Here is a 19,176-nt window from a genome sequence, read left to right as displayed (position 1 = left end):
TGATTATGTGGTCATGTTAATAGTTGTTTTCTACCTTCACTTTTTAATTGTTCTGGCCATGGAGTTTTGACAACATTGTCAGCCACCAAGACTCAAACAAGATACATCCCAGAAGTTTGGAATAGCAAATAACCCAAAATGCCAAAAATGCAATAGGGATATGTCCTTGGTTTTGGCAAGCTCACCTTGAACCGGGCTCTGCATTTCCATTTTACAGAGATTTGAAGGTGTTATTGGTGGAGGAAACAGACTCTGCTATCTGTTAATGCCCATCTTTGCATTTTTGAACTGACCCACAACTTTTAATATTGATATTTTAATAAAGCAAGATTTGGCCCTGTGAATTTCTTGTATAGATCCTTTAATGTCCCTCCATTACAGTTTTTTTCATCTGCCAGAAATTCCATTGCTGCTTCCCATAACTGTAGCATTTGCCAAAAGCTTCATGCAGCCAGTGATAACACTTCAAATTTAAAGCATGTCCCCCAAAAAACATGGGAGGAAAAGCACAGAATCTAGGGAAGTCACACTTCAGAACATTATGAAATTATGCTCTTTACTTGCATAATTTCAGATCAGAATCCGGCAGCAATGAACACAGCAACAGCACACAAACAAAACACACAACATTTGCAATGATAAAGAGACAGAATTGTCACAATGGTTATTAAAACTGGCTATACCCACTGACTGAAAATTTCAGAGAACAATAAGTAAATACACGGGAAAGAGGTGTATTAATGGCAGTATATACAAATGCAACTTCGGGGTGGTTCAATATTGATATTTTTGCAGCTGTCTCCAAAAGCAAATGCAACTATCTCCAATAATTTCTGCCAGTCCAGTAAGATCCATTAGAGTGGGTGCACTTCGGGTCCCTTCAATTAAACAATGCAATCTATGATCAGCTATATTCATTAGACTTTCAGGCAGGAATTTCCTACTTGGAAATTTCCTATCTGGAACTTAAACTAGGACCTTCCCATGCCAAACATATAAATGACCTCTGGACTACAGTCCGTCCAGCTTATCTAGCAGATAGCAAGCTCTCTGAAAATTACTTGGTTGAAAACAAAGGCAGAACAAGCTATGTATGCTTTCTCAGAAGCAGAATGAAGAAAAATAGCAAGAGCAGATCCAATGTCCAGATCTACACTACAGCTCTAGTAGTGATTTCCCATCCAAATATTAACTGAGCTCATCCTGCTTAGCTTTTTTCAAGATCAGCTAGGTGCTATCATTGGTTATAACAGAATATAGTTGTCCTTAAAGGGTGAAGGTGAGCTGTCTGTTGGTCAATGCAGCACTGAGTAGGAAGAAGAGGTTTCAGACAGAAGTCTTCCACAACTTTGCCTGGAGATCCTAAAGATTGAAATAATGGCTTTTTGCATGCAAAGCATATATGTTGTGTTGCAAGTAGCAACATCAATGCAATGCAGCCACTGGTTGCAGGCTGTGAGTCTCAAGTCTTTCCATAATTTATTTACTTATTTGTCATATTTATATGGCTGCCCATCTCACAAACTAGTGACTCTGGGCAGTGGACAACAAAGCTAAAAACAATACACATGAACTATTATTATTATTATTAAAAACTTTAAAATTATAAAAGGCACAAAACTAGAATAATAATAATAATAATATATATTATTATATTCCATATATATAATAATATTATATATATATATGGAAGGTGTTAATTACACTGGAGCCTTCTCAATATTTCACCAGTCCCTTATAATATTTTATAATATCTATCCATTTTAATTAATCTCTCTGTTATTCCCTCAGACTGTTTCCAATGTATATAGTGATTGATTTAAAAATAATGAGGCTGATAACAATAACACTGCCATTTACCTACTTACAAATCCAAGAACAAATTCTGTCTCTTTAATCTGCATTCCAAACCACAAGTTTTGTTGTTGTTGTTGTTGTTGTTGTTATTTTTTCAGTACCTGGAGCATTGCTACCTAGTCCTTTGGACTGAACATTGTGTTCTGTACCTCTTTCATCTGTAGCCATCGTTTTGCTAAATTTTACTGAAACAAAATGTACAGCACAACAGCGTCACATAGATAGATCACAGAAATCAACTTTATCATGGTTAGATTACAGGGTTTAATAATTAAGTCAATCATATTTATGCACCATTTGGTCCAAAAGACAAAGGCTCCAAACTATTTGTATGACATTTTTTTTAACCCAACACAGAGTTTATAAACAATGAAAAAAGTTGCTGCTTTCCCAGTTGCTACTGCTGCTAAGCCAGCTAAATAAGCTTTAGAATGAAGGGCTTGAACTGCGACATTATTTGTTTATTACAGCATTTTGTTTATACTGACAGTTGCTCACCTCTAGAGGAGCCAAAGGAAAGAGGAGAAGAGGCCAACTATCATGGTTTAAGAAGGCTAGCATGCTTGGAAAGTTTGACATTAGAAAAGGAAGAAAGAGAATGAGAAGCAGAGGCAGAGGCAGAAGCAGAATAAGCAGCAGTTCCATATAGCAGAGTTGCAAAAATTGTACATTGGAAATTATATAGAAAGTTTGGCTTTCCTGTTAACAAAAGCTACCAGGACTACACATCTAAAAAAAAAGTCATAGAAAATGAAGAGGTTAGGATCTTGTGGGATTTTAAAATACAGACTGACAGACACCTGAAACAGAAGACACCAGACATTACTATTATTGAAAAGAAAAAAGCAGAGTTCATAAACGTAACAATACCAGGAGATTGTTAAATTGAGGAATAAATATAAAAAAAATATTTAAAAATTGGGATTTGCAAATTGAAGTGGAAACATTTTGGAAGAAAAAGTCAACTATAATATCAATAGTAATTGGAGCTCTTGGAGCCATACCAAAGGGATTTGCCAAATATTTAGAAACTATAAATTTACTGGACTTGACATCTCCAACTTTGCAAAATTACATCTTGCTTGGAACTTCCTATTTACTGCAACAATATCTCCATGACGCCTAGGCTCTTGGTTAGAATCTGAATCACTGGAAATACACAGTCTAAAAACAACAATATTTGTTAGACAGACAAAAACAATCATCATCATCCTGGAGCACTTTGGAGCTGTAATTGGGAGAAAAGAATTCAAGAGAAAGGTTGCTATTTCAAACTGGACGTTTTTCTCTAATCTTTCATTCTCTATATGGATTAGACTAGAATTCCCATCACCCCATGATGACCCAGGGCAGCAGGAGTGGTGGGTACATCAGGTTAGGAAAGGCTGGGAGCAGGAGATGGAAAGAATTGGGCAGAATAAATATGGGAAAGAGTTGAGAGAGATGCAAAAGAGTGAGGTAGGGAAAAGGCAGAACATGAGAGAGTAGAGCAATTTTAACTACCTTGCTTATATTACGGTTGTAGGGCTTTCTGTCAACTGTCCTGAGTATCCTAGAGATGGAAAGGCAAGGTACAAAACTGGAATAATAAATCATATTTATGTATTAGAAATGGTCTAGGTAAAAAGAAAAAAAAAGAGGAAAGTAACACCCAGAGCTATGTAAGAGAAGAAGTGGAATTTGTCAGAAATCATCCAGTGCTCTCCACTCATCCCTGAGCTAGCAGAAAACTATCCCAGCTTGAAATTTGCTCTTCTTGTTGCCAAGTCTGATCCTGCCTCTTCTGCTTTTGTTCCTAGTCACTGCCAGTGCCCTGACTTCGCTTATGACATACTAGATGATGAAGCACAACAGATTTTACACACCATGTGACTGTTTGCTGGATACTGCTGGCTTAAGAGGAAAGTATTCTTTGGTACAGCTAAAGACCACTTAGTCTTTCTGCCAGCCTTTTCTACTTTATCCTGGTACAAACATGCCTCAGGACATTGCTTTCATCTGATCCCCCATTTCCTACCTGAGGCATTCTTGTCATCCTTAGCTTTGCTGATATTGTAGTGTTTTCCCTCTTATCTCAAAATAGTTTTTGTTGTGGGTGTAATCTAAATGCTTCTCTGACCATTCTGTAACCCACATAGCCAGATGACCCTTAGGAGATGGCATCAGCCTGGCATCCATCACTTAGACTGGTGCAGGGATGTCCCTCCCCTCCAGTCCCAGGGCACCGGCTGCCAGGACCATTCTGCTTTAGGCATCAGGAGAATCTAATTATTTCAACCCAGATTTTCCTCCTGTACCCATCACAGACTGATCCTTGGTTCAGAGACCTGGATCAGCCTGACCAGTGACTGACCAGCAGGGGTGGTAGGTGGCTGCATGGTGAAACAGGAGAGGGAACTCTCTGCTGCTTCATGGCATGACCCTCCCCAATTCTGTCAGCTGTTCTTCATGCTCCTTTTGGACGTGGGTTTAGCACTCTTCTGGAAAAGTGCTAAATCCATGTCCAGAATGAGCTTCATTATCAGCTACAATCAACAAATAGCAGAATAATCAGAGTTAGACTGGCTAGAGAAGAACTGTCATAATGTGCTCTAGAGAGGACCCCACAGAATGAGTCTCCAGCATCCTGAAGATTCTGTTCTGTCATCCAGACAGGCTAACATCTGGCAGAGATTATAAGGGCCTGATTCCCTTATACAGACAGAGAACAAGCCTCCAATCACCTGATGTGGAAAAAAAAAGATAACAAAGCATATGATCAAGAAAATAGATAAACTGCAAATCAGGTGACTTGCTTTTCCATTTCCTGCCCCCTGGGTCTGGAGGAGGGGGTAATTAGGAAAGATTAAAGGGGAAAGAATATTAATGGAACAAAAGGAAAGACTTCTATGAATGAAGAAAATGGATTTAATAGGGAAAGAAATGAAAGCTTTTCAAATTCTACCCCAGGCTGACTTTTATTTATTTATTATTTAAGAATAAAATCTGCAAGGGGGCCACAGAGAAGAAAAAAGCCTTGTGGAAAACAAGATGGAGTTCCAATTTTTAAAAAAGCCAGAATCTAGCAGCAAGTTAAGATGAAACAGAATACCAGATTTGAGAGATATTAAAAACCAGACCAAAACACATTATAACTAAGCAGAGAGAACCACAATAAAGGGGCTATTTAAATGCTGAAGTAGCACATCAGATAGTGGCATTGGTGGGTTTCAACAACAAAACTACTTGAGGTAAATAAAAAGCAGGAAATTACCCACTTGTTTGGGGAAAAAAATCACTCTGGACACTTCTACATTATCAGCATTTTCATCCCTCAATCCCTCACAGAGTAATTTGGAACCATTTCAAAATCATTTTCTCTTCTGTGAAAACTCAAGACTCAGAAAATGCACAAAGAACATCATAAGTCAATCAGCACACCCACTTTCCCTCCAGCTGACCAAAAAGAGGGTGCATACTGGGTTTATCCCCTGAACTACCACCAGTTAAGAAGGAACAAAATTCTTTCACCCTCATTTCACACAAAAAGATAATAAAATAAATTAGTAGTTCCCTCACCCCAGACAATTCATGTTTTTCAATAAATATATTTATCTGTATTTTTCTGGTGGGTTGCAAGATAATCTGAGACGTTGCTATCCACACTGGAAGCTATGTGAAGAGAGACCAATGTATAGAAATAAAAGCATTGAAATCCTCCCAAGTGTTACCAGCTGCCTTGCCACCATCCCTCAGTTGCATTTAAAAACCCTTATGGGATATGGAAGTAACATGAGAACATGCTTGTACATTTGCCCCCCAGAACTCTGAAGAACTATGATCATGATTCCATGTTAATGTGGCTATTGGATCAGGAAAGAAGAGAGGCAAGTCCTAAACCAGTGTTTTTCAAACTTGGCAACTTTAAGAAGTGCGGATTTCAACTCTCAGAATTCCCCAGCCAGCACCATTCTAAACAGTGCATAAAGGAAGAAACAAGCTCTAGGAACAGAATGATGAACCTTGGGTGGTGGGGAGGGGGAAAAGTAAAGGTTGGCTTGAGCCTTGTGACCAGAAGGAGGAGGTTGAGTCATGCAATGGCTCCTACCAATGAGAAACCAGGCCTGCACTGAAGCAACTGAAAAGAAAATAGCAGCTGTACTGTGATTTCAAATAAACTGAAGCAGAATCAGAAATAAATCAACTCAACTCCTGAAAGCAAATCATGTTGTAAGATTAGCCGGGTCTAGAGCTAATGTCAGACCAGTGCAAAACACTGATGTGGAAGTGATCTCAGCTAATCAAAGAGTTTGTAAACAATTCCCAGCTACATAGACATCAAGCAACTATGGGAGTAAAGTATATGTGTTAGCATAGGAACCCAGAGTAAGTAGGACAAGTTTATTTGCCGAGTTTCAGAGACTAAAAATGCTATGTGTTGCTGGGAATCTGCATAGTGAACAACTGTACAAACACCAACACAACTGGAATACTGGGTCCACCTGCCTGTAAGGACTTTTCTCCCATCCACAGCAAACATTATACACAATTCAGGCACAAATACAGTATATAAGGCTTGCTTTTAACTGAATTATTGGTTTACTCATTAATGTAAAAATGGCTTCCCTCAATGGGTGCAAACCTGTTTCACCTTTTATGGAAGAAGTTTGAGAACAGCTCTACTTCAGACCGCCACCTGAATGCAGGAAGGTATGAGAGAACATTTTCCCTACCTACTGTCAGCCCCATGCACATACAGCTGAAAGCCTGAGCAAAGTTATAAATTGGATTCTTTATTCCCAAATGGCAATTGGTACCCAAGCTTAAATTCACATATTTGGAAATAGTAAATAAATAAGCATGTAACTCTCATCATTATTTGATTATTTCCCATATATAATACTGCTGCAGGAACATCTACAGGTGGGGATGTTTAAAAGGGTCAAGATGGCCACAACCATGTAATTAAAGTCCTGCCCCCTTTTTATGCAAGTAAAAAGGGGGCAGAGCTTCAATCACATGGCCCATCTTCACTTTATTTATCCCCCCAGCGAACAGCTGATATTTAGATTATTGTAATGTGTGAGCCCATTGCAAGAGGGGAGCCATAATATTTTGAGGAGGGGGCAGATCACTATTTTAAACCATGCTGGTCTACACACAAGGTTTGCTGTTATTTTTTAATTCAAAATCATGGTTTAGTTTGTTTTTGTGTTCGACCTAGAACTTTCAGAAGAAATGGAGGGAAAAACAAGACTTGGTTGTACAAATTATTATGTTTTTTTAATCTGCAAAACTGATTCTGGCTTATTTAAAAACAATGGTTAACACAAATCCTGCTTTGTGTTAAGCCGAATAAAGTTGAAGTATTCCTTACCGCTGTCAATGTAATCTTCTTATATTCCTCACTCAGGCTTCTTCCAAATATCAGAATTTTGCATACAATCCTTAGGGAGTACCAGTTAATGGTTATGTTTCCAGCTGTTTGTGGGGAAATAGCAACAGAATTATAATTTAGTTGAGGAAGACAATTCTGTAAGTGACAATTTACAGCAGAAACCCATGCTTGTATTCCCAGCAGTAAGCCCTGCTACGTTCAAGTACGGCTTAGTCTCAGAATATTAATTCAGCCTTAATGATTTCAGTATTTTTCATCTGCTTCAGACTGTATTATTTTGTGGTTTTGTTACTGCTTTAAGTAGTTAGATAGAAAAGCAGTATATGTCATATACAGTACTGTGCAAAAGTTTTAGGCAGGTGTGAAAAAATGCTGTAAAGTAAGAATGCTTTCAAAAATATATATTGTAATTGTTTATGTTTATCAATTTACAAAATGCAAAGTGAGCAAACAGAAGAGAAATCCAAATCAAATCAATATTTGGTGTGGCCACCCTTTCCCTTCAAAACAGCATCAATTCTTCTAGGTACACTTGCACACAGTTTTTGAAGGAACTTGGCAGGTAGGGTGTTCCAAACATCTTGGAGAACTAACCACAGATCTCCTGTGGATGTAGGCTGCCTCAAATCCTTCTGTCTCTTCATGTAATCCCAGACAGACTCAATGATGTTGAGATCGGGGCTCTGTGGGGGCCAAACCATCACTTCCAGGACTCCTTGTTCTTCTTTATGCTGAAGATAATTCTTAATGACATTGGCGGTACGTTTGGGGTCATTGTCCTGCTGCAGAATAAATTTGGGGCCAATCACACACCTCCTTGATGGTATGGCATTATGGATAAGTAACTGCCTGTATTTCTCAGCATTGAGGACACCATTGATCATGACCAAATCTCCAACTCCATTTGCAGAAGTGCAGCCCCAAACCTGCAAGGAACCTCCACCATGCTTCACTGTTGCCTGCAGACACTCATTATTGTACCACTCTCCAGCCCTTCCGCAAACAAACTACCTCCTACTACAGCCAAATATTTCAAATTTTGACTCACCAGTCCAGAGCACATGCTGCCATTTTTCTGCACAGCTGAGTCGCTTAGCCTTGTTTCCACGTCAGAGGTATGGCTTTTTGGCCTCAATTCTTCCATGAATACCACTTCTGGCCAGACTTCTCCAGACAGTAGATGGGTGTACCGGGGTCCCACTGGTTTCTGCTAGCTCTGTGCTGATGGCACTGCTGGACATCTTCCAATGTCAAAGGGAAGTAAGCATGATGTGTCTTTCATCTGCTGCATTAAGTTTCCTTGGCCAGCCACTGCATCTATGATTTTCAACGTTGCCTGTTTCTTTGTGCTTCTTCAAAAGAGCTTGAACAGCACATCTTGAAACCCCAGTCTGCTTTGAAATTTTTGCCTGGGAGAGACCTTGCTGAGGCAGTCTAACTACCTTGTGTCTTGTTGCTGTGCTAAGTCTTGCCATGGTGTATGTCCTGTGACATGAAGCTGTTTTCCACAACCTCACCTTAGAAGCAGAGTTTGGCTGTTCCTCACCCTGTTTTAAGCCTCTTACACAGCTATTTCTGTTTCAGTTAATGACTGTGTTTCAACCTACATATGAAATTGATGATCATTAGCACTTGCTTGGTATAATGGTTAATCATACACCTGACTCTAATCCTACAAGATCCCTGACTTTGTGCAAGTGTACAAAGTGTGCAAGTGTAAGAATTTATACTGATTTGAAGCCAAAGGGTAGTCATACCAAATATTGATTTGATTTAGATTTTTCTTCTGTTCGCTCACTTTGCATTTGGTAAATTGATAAACAATTACAATATATATTTTTGAAAGCATTCTTACTTTACAGCATTTTTTCACACCTGCCTAAAACTTTTGCACAGTACTGTATATTCAGCTTTGCAAACTCTGGTGGCTGTAGCTTTTTGACATATTACTACTGTTTCAAGACTACCCAAACTCTCTTTTAGGTATGATGGGTAAACAGATTGAAAGAAAACATGGGACTTTATTTCTTTATATGATAACAGCAGCAAGACTCTTATATGTGCAGAAATGGAAGGACCCACAAATACCTACAACTGAAGAATGGATGGTGAAGTTAATGGAGTTGGCGGAGATGGCAAAACTGATACTTTGATTAAAGAAAAGACTTTGACTGGCTTCATTTCTACTTGGAAAATGCTTTTGGACTTTTTGCTTGAAACCAAAAGAAATGACATTTTAATTTTGGGATTTGATGATTGATATTCTTTATGGCTATAGAAATACTATGTATTAGCTTAAACTTTAGAGTAAGAGGTGAATGTATTATATATTTATACCTATACCAAAGAAAGTTGGTAGTTATCCTTTTCTTTTTTTCTTTTCTGCACTTTAAATTTCATTCTTTTTCTGATCTCTTCCTTTTTTCAAACCTTTTTTTCTGTTTCTTTATATTTTATTCTTTGTTGAAACTTAATAAAGTTGTTATTAAAGAAAAAACCACCCAAACTCAATAATCAAAACCTTTTTAGTTTTAGTGAGCTTATTAGAGGCTTCCAATTTCTGCATATGATTTAAAACCTCAGGAAAGTGCATTTTAAATGCTATTTTATATTCCATGTCATGTCATTACAAGTCAGGATCCACGTACTCCAGTTTGCCTTGGTCATTCAACACTAGGCTGAAGCAGGTTGCATTCAGGCAGACATTCAAGAGGTATAGCTTCTCTCATCATTTGATAAAGATGCTCCTGGCAAATTTATATCTGATGAATTTGTACAAGCACAGGGCTTCCCTAAAGGCCACCTACCACACTGATGATGCAATGAAAAGGAAAGTGCTCGTGTGACATATCAGAAAGTATTTTTAATTAATGGGAGAGAAAACTGGGCACTGAAACAAAATACAAAGGTATTTAGTTTACATTCAGAATAATACTTTCAGAATATTAAGAGAAATGGCTGCATTGTAATGAAAGCTGTTTAATTCTAAGTGGATGGACAGAACATGTTACTAAAAGCTCTTTCAGGATAAGATAACACCGTTCTAAGAATTTTGGGGGGAAAATTAGCCAACTGCATTATGTGTAACATTATACACATTTTTTTTTTTTAATGAAGGGTAACAGACAGCCAAATGATGTTCATTGGGAACAGCCACATCTGTTTTCAACTGCATGCTTCATTCATATGCAAATTATGGGCTTGGTAGAACCTCAAGGTGAAGAAAGCGGGATCAGCCCATCCACACCTTAGAGTTTGAGGCTCTGTTTGGGTTTTCCTTTTTCTGATGAAAGCTACTTTCCCTTGGGAAAAATTTGTTTGGGAACAGCAACCCCAAAACGGGTGGGGCACCAGCTCCTCCTTTTCAGCTCCTCTGTTTCTTTTGTGGCGTCTCCTTTTCTGTATTTCTATTTCCAGTGTCGTCTTTCTCTCTCTTTTTTTCCCCTTCAATTAGAAAAGATCATCATGGCCAGGGGGCTGGAGTTGATCACTTGGTGGGGGAGGCATGTTGAAATCACACAAGGGCCAGGCACAAAACTTGCTTTTCTCTGCCTTCAACTCTCTTCCCCAACACAGTTCTTTTCCAATATCTTTGCACACCAGGATGGAGCATTACTACCTTTTGTAGAAGAATTCCACACCCACACCCACTTTCTAATGCAGTGTTTCTCAACCTTGGCAACTTGAAGATGTGTAGATTTCAACAACTAGAATGGCTGGGCTGGGGAATTCTGAGAGCTGAAGTCCACCCATCTTCAAGCTGCCAAGGTTGAGAAACACTATTCTAATATCTGGAGCAGAAATATAAATTGAAAAATAGTGGCTGCAATCACACCTAGCTTGCTGTAGAATGGTGATTCTTAAATTGTTTCAGCCAATTACCCCCTTTCCTGGTCTCAAATAATGTCATTACCCATATAAAAAACCCATATTCTGTTGTTTTACACAAGTGTCTTGATAGTGTCAGTCCCAAGCTGGATCCTCAACTCACAAAAAAAGTAATTACAAATTGCTCCATTGCCCTCAGGATATCTCCAAATTACCCGTGGGGGTAATTACCCCAGTTTAAGAACCACTGCTGTAGAGGCCCAACTGCTATGAATCCACTTCAGAAAAGCATGGATGCTACCAACATATTAACACTTAAATAAAACTGTATAATGCTTAGAAAAACACACCTAGAACTGAAGCTGAATTTGCCCGCAAGAACTGTCACATGGAAGATTTTATGGCACTTCCAGTGCTACTGGATCTTTTTATACCAGAGACTCCAGATTCACAGAGAGAAATGTGGGTTTACAACTTGTGCTGCTTGCTTTCTGAATTAAATGCTCCAATTAATTTACACACAAATTCACACACACCAAGTCAAAATCTAGTTCACCAGACTAGGTCTAAGTTTCAGAAAGAGTGAGGTGGGACACCCACATAAAGCACTTGTTCTAGGTGATGATTCCAAACTACAATGGTTCCCATAAATTCTTACGGTTTCCAACAAAATTTGGGCATTCTGTTTCAAGACATAGCCAGCCCCATCTTGGCACCTTTTCACCATTTCCTCCTCCAGTTCATATGGGAACTCTCTCTTGTTTTGAGAAGGCTTTGTTGTATTTTGTTGGATGTCTCTGTTCTGGTATTTTCCCAAATGCCACATGACCTGAAATTTTCCAGAACAAACCCTTCTCCCTTTATAGCCTTCTCTGAATGAGTCAGATATCCTTCATCTTTCATACACATCCATTCAGACCCTCACACAAATAAATGACACAAGGCATAGATACAGGAACCAAACAGCTACATATATGTGTGTATACACACATGCGCACACACACACACACGCTACAGGATAACATTTGTAGCAATATGGTGTCAGGGCCTAAAAATATTGCTAATGCTGTTGATACAGAATAAGCAAGAGCCAACCATTTGGGCACTTAGGACATCAGCCAATGACACTCCAGTGTGCTGTAAGGTATGTGCACGTTTCAGATCCTAGACAATCCCAAGCCTCTGTTGCCCCCTCCTCTACCCCATTCCTCTAAGATACGTGTATAAGCCCTAAACCAGTGACTCTTCTATTACATGAGGCAGAAAATCCCACCCAGAAGATAGAACCACAGTAAAAATCACAGACGTCGGGGGGGGGGGGTGTTGAAAAAATCTAGAGTGCAGCCATAACTGCATCATCCTTTTTTAAATGTGTTTCCAGCTGCCATCTTAATGTTTTTGACCCCCACAGATGCTCTTGTACCTGTTTCTGGCCGTAAAACAACAGTAACACCCTTTTCAGCATGTTAAACCTTTACTGCTCCTTTCTAGCCTCCCAAATCTGCTGCTGGAGGCCATCATCTCCTTCAGGATTGGTTGCTTGGTTCAGTCCGGTTCATGAGAATCACAGTTCTCCTCCTGGGTCCTAGCACTGAGCTTACCCATCCCTTCCTGATTATGATTTGTTGCAATGGGAAGCCAGCACCCTGTGTCGTGTAGAAGAATCATGCAATATTCAATTGCAAAAAAGACTTTTGGTCCCCTTTTAACTGTAACCTGTCTTCTATACTTGGAGGTGCAGGAAGGGAAAGAGCAGGAATGGGTTAATTTTGCTCAATGAGATACACATTCCAAAGGTGGGGGATAAACAGAAGCAGGAAGTAGCTGTCCCTAACTTAGGTAACACCTCTGAGTCACTTGCCATTATAATAAGGCTTGTTTTAGGCAGATTCTCTCTCTCTGAAACGGCTTTGAGTCAACCCAGGAAGAAGTGCTAGAGGAGTGAAGGCAGATGTAAGTCTACCATTAAGCACAAACTGGACCCTCTGACTTGCATGCCTGTGCTACATGACAACAGGCCTCAAGATGTTACAATCCATAATGTAACAAGTGCCTACAATTCCGAGACCTCAAGCGGGCTGGCCAGATGGTCCTCTGCATCTCATTTGTTCACATGCCCATAAAATACCAGCCAATGTTTTATTTTCTTATCTGAAATTCCATATCTCGATAATATAAACTGGTAGTAATTGCAGTAATTCTGGAAAGCTGAAGATACAAACCAGTCTGCCATTAATGGATTACTAATCCAATATCATCCATTTAACAATCACAACAAATAATACTCAAGGAAATACACTTTGGGCGCAGTCTTCAGGGCCATTCTTGGCAATCGTAGGGAAAACACGGGTATTTTCCCAACAACCTTTTAAGGGGCAGAAAATTGTGAGGAATTTTATGGCAGAATTAAATGAACTGAGTTATTCTGAAGTACACTGAATGCAAAGATTAATTTTTTCCAAAGAAAGCAAGAGATGGCAAACGCATATCACAAAAATATCCATGTTAGTTCCCATTAGCAAAAGACAAAAAGTGCTGTAGCACTTTCAAGTAATTGCTTCCGTAACACAAGAAAAGTCAGTGTTACACATGCTGACCCTTTAAAGATGTTCTGATGGGATACAGAACACAGCTTAGGTATTTACCTATTCTCTCTTTTCCCACTTTGTGCAAGAGACAGAGATCAAAAGCTTTAATTTTTGAACCAACCATGGTTTCTTGTATATGCATATTCCAGGAGCACCTGTTTAGTAGAAAAACCCAAAAGTGGGATTGCTATTAATTCCTCCCTTAAAATTATGCATTTTTGAAAGATCATCTTCTAAAAGTGGAGCTGGACGTGAACTTGACTGCACGGATCTATCCATATCACTGGCAGCAATATATGGAAATTAGTTTGCTACTATCTTTTCTGGGGATGTTTTCAACTTCCCATTCTAGTCCTGTTCTAGTCATAACTCCGGGATTTCCTCCCAGCCATATATTTACAAGCTCCGAACCTGCTTCACTCTGGAAGGGACAAGCCAGGAAGAGTGAGGTGCTCAAGGACAACTGGGAACTACATGGCCAGATCAATATTTTTCATCTCTTCCTGAAAATGGTTTAGCCCCATCTTTCCCCAGTCTGCTACCCTCCCAAGATGCTGGGATGGCAACTCTCATTGGGAAGAGGGTGGCGGGTACATAAGGCTAGTTTTGATATAGCCACATAAAGCTGAAATTTAGGATACATGCAGTTGGGTGATACATCTTTTAAAGATACATAAAATCTGAGTAGGAAGCATTGTTCTATTGAAATAGTCTAATCCAGTGTTTCTCAACCTTGGCAGCTTGAAGATCTGTGGACTTCAACTCCCAGAATTCCCCAGCCAGCCATGTTGGCTGGGGAATTCTGGGAACTGAAGTCCACACATCTTCAAGTTGCCAAAGTTGAGAAACACTGGTCTAAACTGAAGTCCCGATAGTCACCTCTTAAAAGGGGCAAGTTTTCTGCACACATAGGCAGAAGTGTCAGCAAAGGGTACAACACATGTAAAAAAGGGGCGGGGTTTTAATTGCATAGTCATGTGACACACACACACACACACCCATGGATGCCTTTACACATCAGATGGCATTCAGACACTTGTGTCAGCTATGTTGTTAGAAAGGAATCTCTACTCTGGTTGCACACGGAAATGTGTCTTGGAGAACACAAGCGTTTCTTATTAAGTGCATATGTGTGTGTACAAAAGCAACTAAAAAAAATCAGAGATAGGGCATGAACTTGAACTGGCAAAGACAAAGGGAATCTTTTATATTAATCCCTGCTTCCTTGGCCCAGCAGGATGGCTCATTTTAACAGGTCAGAGAAACAAAAGCTTTTCACGTATCTAATAGCTTCCACTTTCTCCTGCCGTGAAAAGTGCTCTGCTGACAATGCTATTCCGGCAACAAGGAGGCTTTAAATGTTGCTTTCAAAAGCTCCCCCAGCATCTGGAGAAATTAATGCAACACTGCTGTATGTAATCCCAGGAGTGGGGAAATATCCCTAAGCAAATACACATATATTGGGTACACTTGAAAGTAATTATGAAGTTGCATAAAATTTAACACTGAAGGAAAATTAGGGGTTCCTACACACAGCTGAAGAGTCAGTGGGTTATAGTGATTATTAGATCTGGATCAAAAGAACCATAAGGGGCTGTAATCTTATCCCTGGATAGGGTTTACCTGGAACCAGTTTTATTGAACCCTTGTAACTTCCTGTCACATGCTGTATGTGGGAATCCTTTTAAACTTTATTTTGAAATTTAAGTTAGGCAAAAAGAAAGCTGCTAGGCTACTAACCGAGATTAACTAATATACCCATGAACTACCTTTGTCCATTCCCCATCCCACCCCTACTCAGTGAGCAGCATTGCTGTAGGTGAGATTCACCTTGGCCCCCCATTTCTGGAAGAAGCTCACCATGCACTAGTGTCCCACAGGAGCATCTGTGCCCTGCATTGTTTTAATGTGTGCTGCGGATGTCTCCTGTAAAAAAAGTGCTGATCCTTCAATCACAGAGTCACAATTGCCTTCTGGAGTTTTTTTGACCCCCCCCCCCCAAGAGATGCTCGCGATTTATCAAATGCTCTCACTAAAAGACTCACCCAGCCTGGCACCCATAATACTATCTTACTGGCCACAAGCAAATGCATTCCCTCTCTTTTAGGCATGTTAGATTTTAGATCATGGATTATACAGAAAATGTTAAAAATTTTAGACCATGGATTATACCGAAAGTGTTAAAAGTATCTGAACTGCTAGTTTGTACATTTGATGGTTTCCTATGTTCATTCCTGGTGGTGATTATTATTGTTGCACTTACTCTTTGTGTGTGTGGGGGTGGGGGTGGGGGGGTGGGTGTGCACGCGATTTTTTTAAACTCTTAGATTATAATATTTCTGTTTTTCTAAGTGAAGCCTTAAACATGTTCCCAGTACAGCAGTTCCTGAAGCCAAAACTCTTTTGCAGCTGAGAGAAGAATTAAAAATTTATGACATGGAGTGGGGTAGCATTTAAAGAAAAAAATATTGGACCTTAGAAAATAATCACTGTCTTTCCCCTTTACCAAAGCATTACAGCTGCAAATTTTCAGCACTCTGCTCAGAGGGAGAAGAAGAAAGAGATTTCCTCTAGAGCAGTGTTTCTCAACCTTAGCAAGTTTAAGATGAGTGGACTTCAACTCCCAACTTCCCATGGCTGGCTGGGGAATTCTGGGAGTTGAAGTCCACTCATCTTAAACTTGCTAAGGTTGAGAAACACTGCTCTAGAGCCTCCAACCAGAATCCTGGTCATCGAATGGCCCAAGCTTAAAAAAACAAACTTTATACCTGCACAAAAGCCCATCTACTATTTTCCATGTGTGCAATACAGTAAAGAAGCAAGCAACATATAGGCCACCAAAAAATGCCAAAAAAACTGAAAAATACCAGGCCTGATCTATATAATTTTTGGGAAACCCTGGACTGGAGGGTCGGGCAGCTGCTATGCAAAAAGGAGGAGGAGGAGGAGGAGGAGGAGGAGGAGGAGGAGGAGAAACAAAGCCTAAAAAATCTCTTTGATCCTGGACTCTGTTTAGAGGTAGATCCAGTGCATTGAAAGAGGACCATGCTTTGGTGTTGTTCTCTATTATTTTAAAATTCAGACAAAATAAATTGCACAACTAAACAAATGAGCAGAAATGAACAATGCACAGCAGGGGTATCTGCAAGGTGTGGTAAAAAATATACCTATGGGCACTTCAAATTGTTTCAAAGAATCATACTGTACGGTGAATGGAAGAATAGATTCAATTATCAACATATTCTAGAAGCTACTGTCCCACTGTCATTGAAGAAACTTGATCTGTTTCAGTTTCCACAAGAAAACAATCCATAACCTACCTTCAAATCAACCATGAAGTTCTTACAGGAAAAAGGATAAAGAGTTTGGAATGCCCAACACAGCCCCAGGACTGGAATGTTATTGAAAATGTGTAGGGACTTATCAAACATGTAGTCCCTGCTAGAAGACCTAAACAATATTTCTGAGCCAGAAGAAATCTGTAAGGAAAGTAGAGGAAAAAAATGTAAAGATTTTACCTGGCCTCAGAAAATGTTTGGAAGCTGCTGTTTCTGCCAAAAGGTGTTCCCAAGTACTGTCTGAAAGGGCCAAACTGTCGCACCTGCTGTATTCACTGTTTTCTTATTTTAAATCTATAAACAACTGCATAAATACAGAGTATAAATTCAAATTTGCAGAAACATGTCATGTTTCATCTCCCACCATGCAGAGGTTGTGACAGCTTCTGTTCATTTAGGGATTCAATGAAACATACAATTTGACCAGAGGTGCCTAAAGTTTAAAATCCCACTATATGTACACATCTGGAGCTGTGGTGTTTAACAGTGAAATAAATTGTTTTGCTAAAAGATTAAAACAACTGCCAAGAGCTTTGAAGAACCCTATAATTAAGGATAAATTTATTCAAATTTGGTCATCATTTCTTAGCTATATGAACACTGTTTTTCTAAAAGATTTCTTTCATCTGTACAGATGTTCTCTGGGTTGAGCATGAATGTTTAAAATTTCTCTGTAACGTGACATATTATATGCAGCTCACACAAACACATCCAGCAAAGGGGAGTCACCTACTTCTCTGGCTAAGTGTAACTGTTTTATATTTAGGATTTTTTTTTTTCTTTTTAAATATTCACCTGGAATCTGCTGCAAAGGAATACAGAAAACTGTTTGTTGTATCTAGTGGTCTTCCAGATTTTTGCAGCCCAGATACAGGAGCACTGCTGTAACTTAAATACATTATTCTATGTCCTGCACTCTGAGGTGATAGAGAACAAGGCTAAGCATTCTTCTGAAACGTCTTCAGGTATTTAGAGTGAACCCCTCAACCTTCTCTTCTGAAGGCTAAATGTTCCCAGAGCCTTCCAGCTCTTCGCAGACTTATTTTTGAGTCAACTGATCATACCCATGGCCCTTCTCTGAATGTGTTCCATCTTTGGTGCCCTATCCTGAACCTGTTTCAGTTTGTCTGAACCCTTTTGAAAACAATGCCCAGAAATTGGTACATTCTTCCAAATGAGGACTTACCATTACAGAATAAAGTAGAATTTTTATTTCCTGTGATATGGAAATTATACTTCTATTGACACAGCCTAAAATTGCATTTGTCTTCTTTGTAGCTATATCACGCTGCTGGCTCATATTCAGCCTGCAATCAACTATCCTTGCTAGATGTTTTTCACAAGTACAACTGCCAAGCTAGGTATCCCCCATTCTGTATATATGCATTTAATTCCCATTTCTTCACTAAAGAACTTCTCTGTTTTCAGTTGTATTTGTCCTGTTGAGCCAAGCTGCTGCTGCTGCTGCTGCTGCTAATATTATTATGGTTGGTTGTACAGTCAGCCAGATGTTTAGACTGGATTTGACATTTCTATCCACCTATCAAGTCCTTCCCAAGGACCTGGGATAGGCAGATCTTGTTTGATGGTGTTAAAGGTATCGTTGCAGGATGTAAGCTGTTCCAAGTAAAGCTGCCTTTTGCAATTGACTGATGGTGATTCTGTCAATGCCAATGGTGTTCAAGTGGTGCTCCAGATGTTTTGGGATTGCACCCAGTGTACCTATTACTATTGGTACTATCTTTGCCACAGTTGTTGTTGTTGTTGTTGTTGTTGTTATTACACTTCATTTTTTATCACTAGCTACTTTGCACATGATCTTTATTTTGGCAGAACTGCAGAATATAACTCATATAAATAAATGAAATGAGTATATGCGGTCTTAAAAAAAAATAAATCTAGTTTTTCAAGAGTCTGACCAATGCATAATAATATATTAATTTCATTAATTGGAGACTATATTTCTGTATTCTGTATACATACACACACACAGGTACAGGTACAGGTACACACTTCCAAGTTCTTTTATTTGTTAAGTTCTTTGTTTATTTCCCTACAATTCTTTATTTTTTGGTTATGAGTTAATGTTTTCTTTCAATAAACAAGGAATTTAAAAAAAGAATGCTATAATAAGTTTTCTCGTCTTGCTAAATACTACTAAAGATAACCTTAAATGTTCATATAACAG

General features: G+C 39.1%; 1 protein-coding gene across 4 annotated transcripts in view; it reads right to left on the bottom strand.

Annotated features, from left to right (window-relative positions):
* The window catches only part of CRACD (capping protein inhibiting regulator of actin dynamics), a 124,050-nt gene that overhangs the window by 61,775 nt on the left and 43,099 nt on the right, over nt 1-19,176 (bottom strand). For 3 of the 4 annotated variants that reach the window (XM_088130945.1, XM_088130966.1, XM_088130956.1), the window contains exon 2: nt 7,214-7,317. The exons of the other annotated variant lie outside the window; for it this stretch is intronic. The gene's annotated coding sequence lies outside the window, so the exon portion shown is untranslated. The remainder of the gene's footprint in view (nt 1-7,213; nt 7,318-19,176) is intronic. 4 annotated transcript variants of the gene reach the window in all.

This window comes from Python bivittatus, unplaced genomic scaffold (assembly GCF_059951505.1).
Source record: "Python bivittatus isolate LINGU-HERP-01145 unplaced genomic scaffold, Pbiv_v1 ctg000070_np1212, whole genome shotgun sequence".
NCBI classification, from domain to species: domain Eukaryota; kingdom Metazoa; phylum Chordata; class Lepidosauria; order Squamata; family Pythonidae; genus Python; species Python bivittatus.
This window is presented reverse-complemented; position numbering and strand designations above follow the sequence as displayed.